The 8,049-nt window shown below is 33.9% G+C and overlaps 1 long non-coding RNA gene across 1 annotated transcript; it reads left to right on the forward strand.

The window, feature by feature from the left end:
- The first annotated feature begins 6,825 nt into the window (after positions 1 to 6,825).
- Positions 6,826 to 7,618, forward strand: LOC132268665 (uncharacterized). Its single transcript, XR_009469334.1, has 3 exons — positions 6,826 to 6,992; positions 7,179 to 7,388; positions 7,540 to 7,618. It is a non-coding gene; the product is annotated as an uncharacterized LOC132268665 (long non-coding RNA).
- Positions 7,619 to 8,049: the final 431 nt, after the last annotated feature.

The following is an 8,049-nucleotide window of genomic DNA, read 5'->3' on the forward strand; positions in this document are numbered from 1 at the left end:
TCAATTGTATATGAATGAAGTGCATAGTCTATTGTTAATGGATAAATGAGTATATGAATGATGATATGATATGCATGTCCTATAGAGATGAGTTTCAAATAGATTCATAAATACTTTGACATTGAATCCTAAACACTCACCATCCTATCTACCCTTTTCTTCAAGCTTTGTCCATGATCGTGTAAGCTTTGAGGTAGACTTGCTTTCTACCTTTCTTTGAGTTGCTTTCTTGCTCGTTGTAGTCCAAGCTATCTTTGGATGGACTTTACATTCGGTTCTTTGCAACTTCATGTTCCTTTGTATCCATTGCTTTCCATAGATGTGATCTTGAATAATGGAATACTTGGAATGATCTTTCGTGCTTCATTGAGGTCATCCTTTGAATGTGAATAATCTATAACACTCAATGTAGACATTAGTCCTTAAACACCATTAATGGTTTGTTATCTTCAAAACCTCTAGATTGTCCTTGAATGAAATCATTAAGGTCAACAAATTCAATTTTAGTTAATTAACAGTGTTTCTTTAGAAAATTGACTTATTAAGGCATAGAAAATTCTATTTGGGTAATTAATTCAAAAAATTACCAATTTATTTCTTAACAATTCACCACTCAGTACCCTATCTCTTCTTTTGAAGAATTTACTAATCCTATTTGAGAATGTACTAGTGGAAGCAGAGTGTGAGGTAGTTCATGGAAAGCCCCTTCAAACACTATGGAATTAACTCAAAAGCATAATTTTTGTAAGTATTTTAATTTTCAAAAAGTAACTTTGGAGCTTTACCCTATATTAAGTACTTTTGCTTGTCAAAATTCTTGTTATGATTTTTTTTTTTTTTTTTTTTTTTTTAGTTCTGAAAAGAAAAGATTTCCATTTTCAAAAAGCTTGGCATGTTGATAAAAATTGTATCGGATTCAATCTCTGCAGATTTCTAATCCAATTCAGTTCAATGCATATTGTTTTTTTTTTTTTTTTTTTTTTTTTTTTTTTCATGCCCAGATTTAAATTTTCTTGTAGACATAATTGACAAAAAAAAAAGAAAAAAAAAAGAAACAGAAATAGAAGTTATAGAAATAAAAAATATATATTTGTTTTACTGAAATAAAATGTAGATTATAGTGATTACCTCAAAATGAAATGCAATGATTCCCTTAAAATGCAATGCAAATTTTGTTACTTTATATTATAAAAAAAAAAAAAATTATATAAAAAAGATATAAAAAATTTCACCAAATAGGATTTAGTTTGCAAAACAAGAATTACAGTCTTTACAGACCTTGATTAGTTGATTTAGAAAAAAAAATTAAAACAAAAACCATACATACAAGTTAGCAGTGCAGAGATATAGAGGGGGGTAAGCTTGAGAGCAGGGCCGGACCTAAGATTCCAAATATTTTGAGAGGTCCTAGGCAAACTTTCAAATGTGAGGCCCTTAAGTTTCACACGCGCAAAAAAAATTATAAGAGTGCGGAATTTTCACACGATGTTTTCAAATCTATAGGTAATTTAATTGTGCGCATGTGCATTGTGCATAAGACAACTAACTAATAACTATAATCTTCATTCATTAAATCTTCATGTTCATTGACTAACTTCCTATGATCTTCATTCATTAAATCTTTATGTTTATTGAGATTTTCTTCATTTGCTTTCGCATTCATATGTTCTTCATTCACCGAATCTTCAACTAAACTCTCTATTTGTGTATTGCTCCTAAAAAACTTAAGATTATCTTCCTTTTGAGATTGAAACAATTCTTCTTCTCTCTCTTTTTTTTTTCTTTTTTCTTTTTTTTTTTTCATGCCCAAATTCAAATTTTCTTGTAGACATAATGAAATCTCTTGAAATCTAAATAACATGAACCATAATCAACATAAAACTAGACTTCAAAAAAATAATAATAATAATTTGTTTTGTTTAAAGAAAATATATATTACCTCAATATGCAATGATTTGATTCAAGTTCAAGGCAAATAACCTCACGAGATCCTAAGAAGAGTGTCCTGCTAGCATGTGAAAAAGATCACAATTAACATAAAACGGATAGAGAATCAAATAGAAACAATAATAATTAAGCATTGCCGATCATACAATAATAATAATAATAATAATAATAATAATAATAATAAATCTAAAATCAAGCAGTTTGGTCGAATGATCTCCTAGCTGGAGTTTTCACTAGAATCTGAAGGAGAGGCGAGAAGACAAAACAGAGTATCCAAAATACAGTCCAAAAGTGGAAATGGGGAACAAAAACCTGCAGTTTCTTTTTTACATTCATTGTTTTTATAGCTGCTAAAGTTTGATGACTACAGATGACAAAAATATGTGGAGATGAGGTGACTGTATATATAGGAGGTTGAACTTGTAATGCTGAAGTAGTAGTGGGACTTTTAGGTTATATGTGGCATCCACTATCATATATATTTTTGTCTTTCACTCTTTATATTAACTACACTTTATGTGTGTGTTTTTTGGGAGCCAATTACCCGTTTCTTGATTTCAGGATGAGGAATCAACTTTAGTAGCAGTGATTGATTGATCATTGCTACAGAAGACCTGTGCAAATTAATAGAAAAAACCATTAACTTTTTTTTTGTTAAAGCCTGCTTTTGATTTCCATGTGTTTGTACATTCTGATGCCAATTGCTTTGATAGTATATTAACTGAAATTCTAGCTGAGCCAACTTCCAATAACATCAATAATGGTGGGATGTATCTTCATATAAAAATAAAATATAAAAAAAACCCCCTTAATTTGGCACTTTTAAGTATGAGCATAATTCAGAGATCGAAAAAGTTAATTATTACCTCAACGGCTCAACCCACTAGAAGGGATCCTTAATTTTCGTAGGATTGAATGTGAAAATGCAAAAACTTATGAGGAAAAGGGGTATGATTGCTGCTGTTGTGAGATTGGAGTGGAATTAGGGAGAGGAAAAAAAAAAAGTGTCTGCCATAGATTATGGACTCGATCGCCATGAAAGACCCATGTAGAAAGGCACACAATTATTAAAATACTAAGAGAACCATAATACATTCATTCAGCTTTTGATAGCCATCACACACAGTGACACATACAAAAAACCCTAGTTTGGAAGCTACTTTTCATTATTGGAACAAAGGTAAAGGCCCGAATCAAACGAACCAAAGTTAGAACAAATCAAATGATGAGACGAACGAAAGAAAGAAATATATATAAAAGATCGATTCATGCAAAAGGAGAGAGGAGAGAGAGAGAGAGAGAGAGAGAGAGAGAGAGAGAGAGAGGATGAACATACCTTGTCACCTGAGGCAATAGCGGAGGCTGCGTCCTGCGATGTGTCGAACCAGATTGTGTCGTCTGAAACTTGCCCTAACTTAATGCTCCATTTTTTTTTTTTTTTTTTTTTCATCATCCCGTATGGGCCTCAAAATTTGAGGCCCAAGGCGACCAAGACTTGTCCTAACCTAGAAAAAAAATTTCCATCCTCTACGGGCCTCAAAATTTTGAGGCCGTCTAAAATTTGAGGCCTAAGGCGACCCGGTCGCCTTGGGCCATGGTTAGCCCTGCTCGACAGTTAAGAGATAGCGGGCCAGAAGCTAAAGCTTGCTAACGGCGAACCCGAACTAGAACAACGGGCGATGGAAACTGAAAGATATGGGTTTTGATTTTTTGAACAATCTAAAATGATATGCTGATATGGGTTTTGATATAGGTAATAGGTTTTGAACTTTTGATTCTTGCAGACAGATACATAAACTAAAATATATGCGTTTTGAACTTCTAATACATGTAGATTTTGTAGTTTGCAGTTACAGAGAGAGAGGGCAAGTTCAGAGTATATAAATAAAACATGCATAGATACACAGTTATGCATACACAAATAAAAGCACATTCATATGTTAAATGTATGGAAATAAATCGATGTCTCCACATTATTGAAAAAGCAGAGGAAAAGCAAATCCAATATAAAATGACTTGAAAAGTGAAGGTTAGAACAGATGAAATTAGTGAAAATTTTAAAAATGAAACGTTTCAGCGAAAACTTCAATCGATCATATTATAAACTTGAAGGTTCCTAATTGAATGGCACCTAAACGAAGACTATCCATTGATTTAGAGACAAACCTTACAGCGAAGTGAAGGTCAACTCGTTCTTCACGAATGAACAAAACCCTAGTTTCAGCGCAAAGAGAGTGAGGTTTGGAGTAAGGAGTGTTTAAAAGGCGAAATGATTGATGAGGTCGAGTTTTGCCCTAGTTTTGGACAGTGAAGATGAACTGGAATCGGATGTATGAAATCTCGGCCATCCATTATCAGATGGGTTCTCTTTGCTAAATAGACCCAATATGCCAATGGTTGCGAGACCTTCCACCAAACCTATGTGGGCTTCAGAAAAGCAATTTAAATTGGGCTTGGATGGATTAGGCCTATTATTGGGAGTTCTTTAAGCTTAACCCATCTTGTATACTCATGAGTCCTCAGTTAATTGAAAGACATTTGACTTTTCATCAATCTCGATAAACTATATCATCCTGTGATTAAATGTAGAGAATTCATCACTTTTATCATTAAAAAAACTCTTTTATCCTCCTCTTGATTAATCGCTTATTTTATATGGTCTGCACAATAGCAGTTTAACTACAAATTGAGTTAGTGGTTGCCCTGGAAATCAAATGAAAATCTAAAGCGAGTTTATTGCAAAAGAGTGGTATACTACTTGGCAGTCACAACTATATAGCATTTTCTTCTTTAGTTTTTTAGGGCCCAAGTAGAGTTATGTGGGACATCACAATCACCCCCTCTTAAGACTTAGGACCCAGCATCCTCGCCGGCCAAACCCCTTACGAGATTGAGCACACTAATTGATTTTCGGCTAGAGATCGGCTCTAATACCAACTGTCAAGATCCGTCCCGTGTAGATACTATCCATTTTGCACACTCTCCTTGTTCACCCTTTTTTAAATGCCTCTACACAAGTAGGAGACATTCCATTATAAGTGCCAGCAACTTCTCCCCGTGTGAGACATCACATGACTAGCTCTCGTCTTACACAAATATGTAACTTGTTGTGCATTACACTTGAGGTGGAAACATCTCAAAAGGGAAAAAGAAACTGAAACTAAAAGGAAAAAATCAAACAAAAATCACTGGTCGTTGAGAGGAAAGTAGTACAGTTCAATCTTGTAGGTGCATTGTTTTGAAATGAGCTGCTTGAGAAATAAAATCTAATGATTCATATCAGTGACAGTTGGATGAATGTTCTTCATGATCAAATGAGCTACTGGCTGTCTAAATCACTCAACCATGGTAAGATTGCTTTTGCACCTCTTTCCCATGAACAATCCAACATCATGTTATAAGTAATATGGGTTTTGATATAGGTAATAGGTTTTGAACTTTTGATTCTTGCAAACAGATAGATAAACTGAAATATATGGGTTTTGAACTTTTGATTCTTGTAGATTTTGTAGTTTGCAGTTGCAGAGAGAGAGAGAGAGAGAAGGGGGGGGGGGGGGAAGTTCAGAGTCGAATGAGAATAGAGATGGAGGTGATTGGGGAGGGGGCAGGTTCAGAGTCGAACAAGAATAGAGCTGGAGGCGATTGGGGAGGCTGAAATGATTTGCCCTAAAAATATTTTGTTTTTTTAGTGGCCTATCATCCATGGGCCTATAAATTTCGAGGCCCTGGGCGACTGCCTTTATCACATTGGGTCAGGGCCGGCCCTGTCCTTATTTGGCTTGTGCCTTTATTTTAGTATGGTGGTTGAATTGACTTGAGCTTGATTGGATGGGTTAATTTTATTAATATTTTTTGTTTTTTGTTTTTTGAGGTGGGCTAAAATTAGTATAGTAAAAAAATATATATTTTTTTGAGTGGATTTAAGCCCACCATAGCCCATCCTTACATCCTCCCTTGGAATAGACGGCCTGTTTCTTCACTATTATCTTTTGTAAGGACTATCAACAATGGAACTTATGTGTAGCATTTATTTTTAACATATTTAACGTTGTTCTCCACTGTCACAAATTGCCATGATTTGCAGACTGTACCAAAGCGAACATAGTCCGATTGCAAATCTAAGTTGTCTATAATCACATCCAGTAAGTTCTTAGGAAGCCATGCCCAGTTCGACTCCACGGACGAATTCATATCAAAAACTATTTATTTATTTGCACAATAGCACTGCAAGCTATGCCAACAAATCTACAATGAGAACAACCAAGAAAACCTAATCAATTACAAAACAAAGTTAATAAAAAAAAAAATATTAAACGGGATATTACAATCATATTGTGTCCTGTTTTATGTGACGTGTTATAAGTGCCCGTCCATTAAACAAATTGATCATAGTATGCTACTTCTTTAAATAGGCTAGTGATTACATAATTAATAAACTAATCATAATTAGATTGACAGTGTCTTGAATACCTATTATCTCAACACAACATGAACATGATCTAATAATAACAGCAAAGGCAAAAATTATATATGAATGGTGAAATTTCTATTGAATGTGAATGGAAATGCAATCAGAATGCAAATTATATGGTTTGAAAATAAAATTTTGGCATTTTAATATGTTCCGTGTGAATAGATTATCTCACAACGTTTACATGTTTTTGTATATATAAAGTAATATACACTTTATAAATTTGATAAAAGAATCAAATGTTATCATTTGAGTGTCCATTTACTAAGATATTGAATAGTGAGAGATTAGAGTAAACTAACAAAATTATTGACAAACGCCGGAGTAAACTAACATAATTATTGACAAACGCAGGAGAAGAGAAGCACTACGATGTAAAAATTTGGGCTTACACTAAAAAAATTGAACAAGAAATCGATAACTTAGGACTCTTAATGGAGAATAAGGGAAGGGAAAGGACAAATACTCACTGCGTGATAGAAATCAGGCTTTAGGCAAGACTTTCTCGATCCTCTTCTAACTCTCAAGCAGTACTCCTACTTGGTTCTGTAACTTCGTTTCCTAATAAGATTGAGTTTATTTATTACAAGAAAACAATTTTTTTACCTTTAAAAAAAAATTGGTGGTAAATGACCCTTTCTATCATGATTAATTGATAATCGTAGTAGAAAGCGAATTTATATTAGCGGGTGTTATCCCCGCTGATATTTTCAATACTTGCATATATATATATATATATATTCAGTAGACAAATCCACAGGTCGGATCGAAGATGAAGATTAGATCTGGTCGGTTGGGATCCGTCTTTGTTGATCGAAGCTGAAATCGGAGTTTCTCCTCCTGTCATCTGGTCATACGGAACGAAAAACAGTGAGGCTCACCTTAATGTATGGGTGCCGAAGGCTTCCTTTCTGTGTTGATGCGACCTACTATTATCGATATCAACTATCGCTCCACACCGACCGAGAAGGTGAGTGGTTCTTTAGGTACATCGGTTCGGATAGAAGGCTTGTTTGTAGCCAGTTTGTTGATTTCCATAGCCAGATCGTTTGTTCATCACTCTTTCTCGAAGCCTTAACCTGTGAAAATGTTTTTCCCTCTTTCCATCAAGCTTCTTTCAGTTGGCCATAGGAGCAAACCCTAACCCCTAAAGAAGAAACCCTAAGTCTGGAATCCTCCATTAGAGACTCGAAGGTGTGTTCTGCGATCTGTAGACGATCGCTGCTGTTAGGTTTGTTTACAATCTATTTCTCTCTGCATTTATACACGTGGTAGCAAGACGCGAAGGAGTGTTTGTAATACCCCTAATTTTAAAAAGGATATTCCTGGTATTTAATGGAATTTAATTTATTATTTAAGTGCATTTTATTTGATTATGTGTCATTATTTTTTTATTAAGTGCTTAATTGTTTTCTTTTGTGGTGATTTAATTTATTTAAATGATATTTATTTTTAGTTATTTGATTGGAATTACTTGTTAGTGTTTTAATTATTTAATTGGCGTTAGTGTTTTAATTATTTAATTGGCGTTAATGGTTTAAGTGTAATTGGTTTAATTATTCTATGTGTGTCTTATTTTATGTGTGTCTTATTTGGTTTAATTGGGTTTACTAATTATTATTTTGTTCAAT

This window comes from Cornus florida, unplaced genomic scaffold (genome assembly GCF_030987335.1).
Source record: "Cornus florida cultivar Cherokee Brave unplaced genomic scaffold, ASM3098733v1 CherokeeBrave_3.0.0_Hap2_Chr08, whole genome shotgun sequence".
Lineage (NCBI taxonomy): Eukaryota > Viridiplantae > Streptophyta > Magnoliopsida > Cornales > Cornaceae > Cornus > Cornus florida.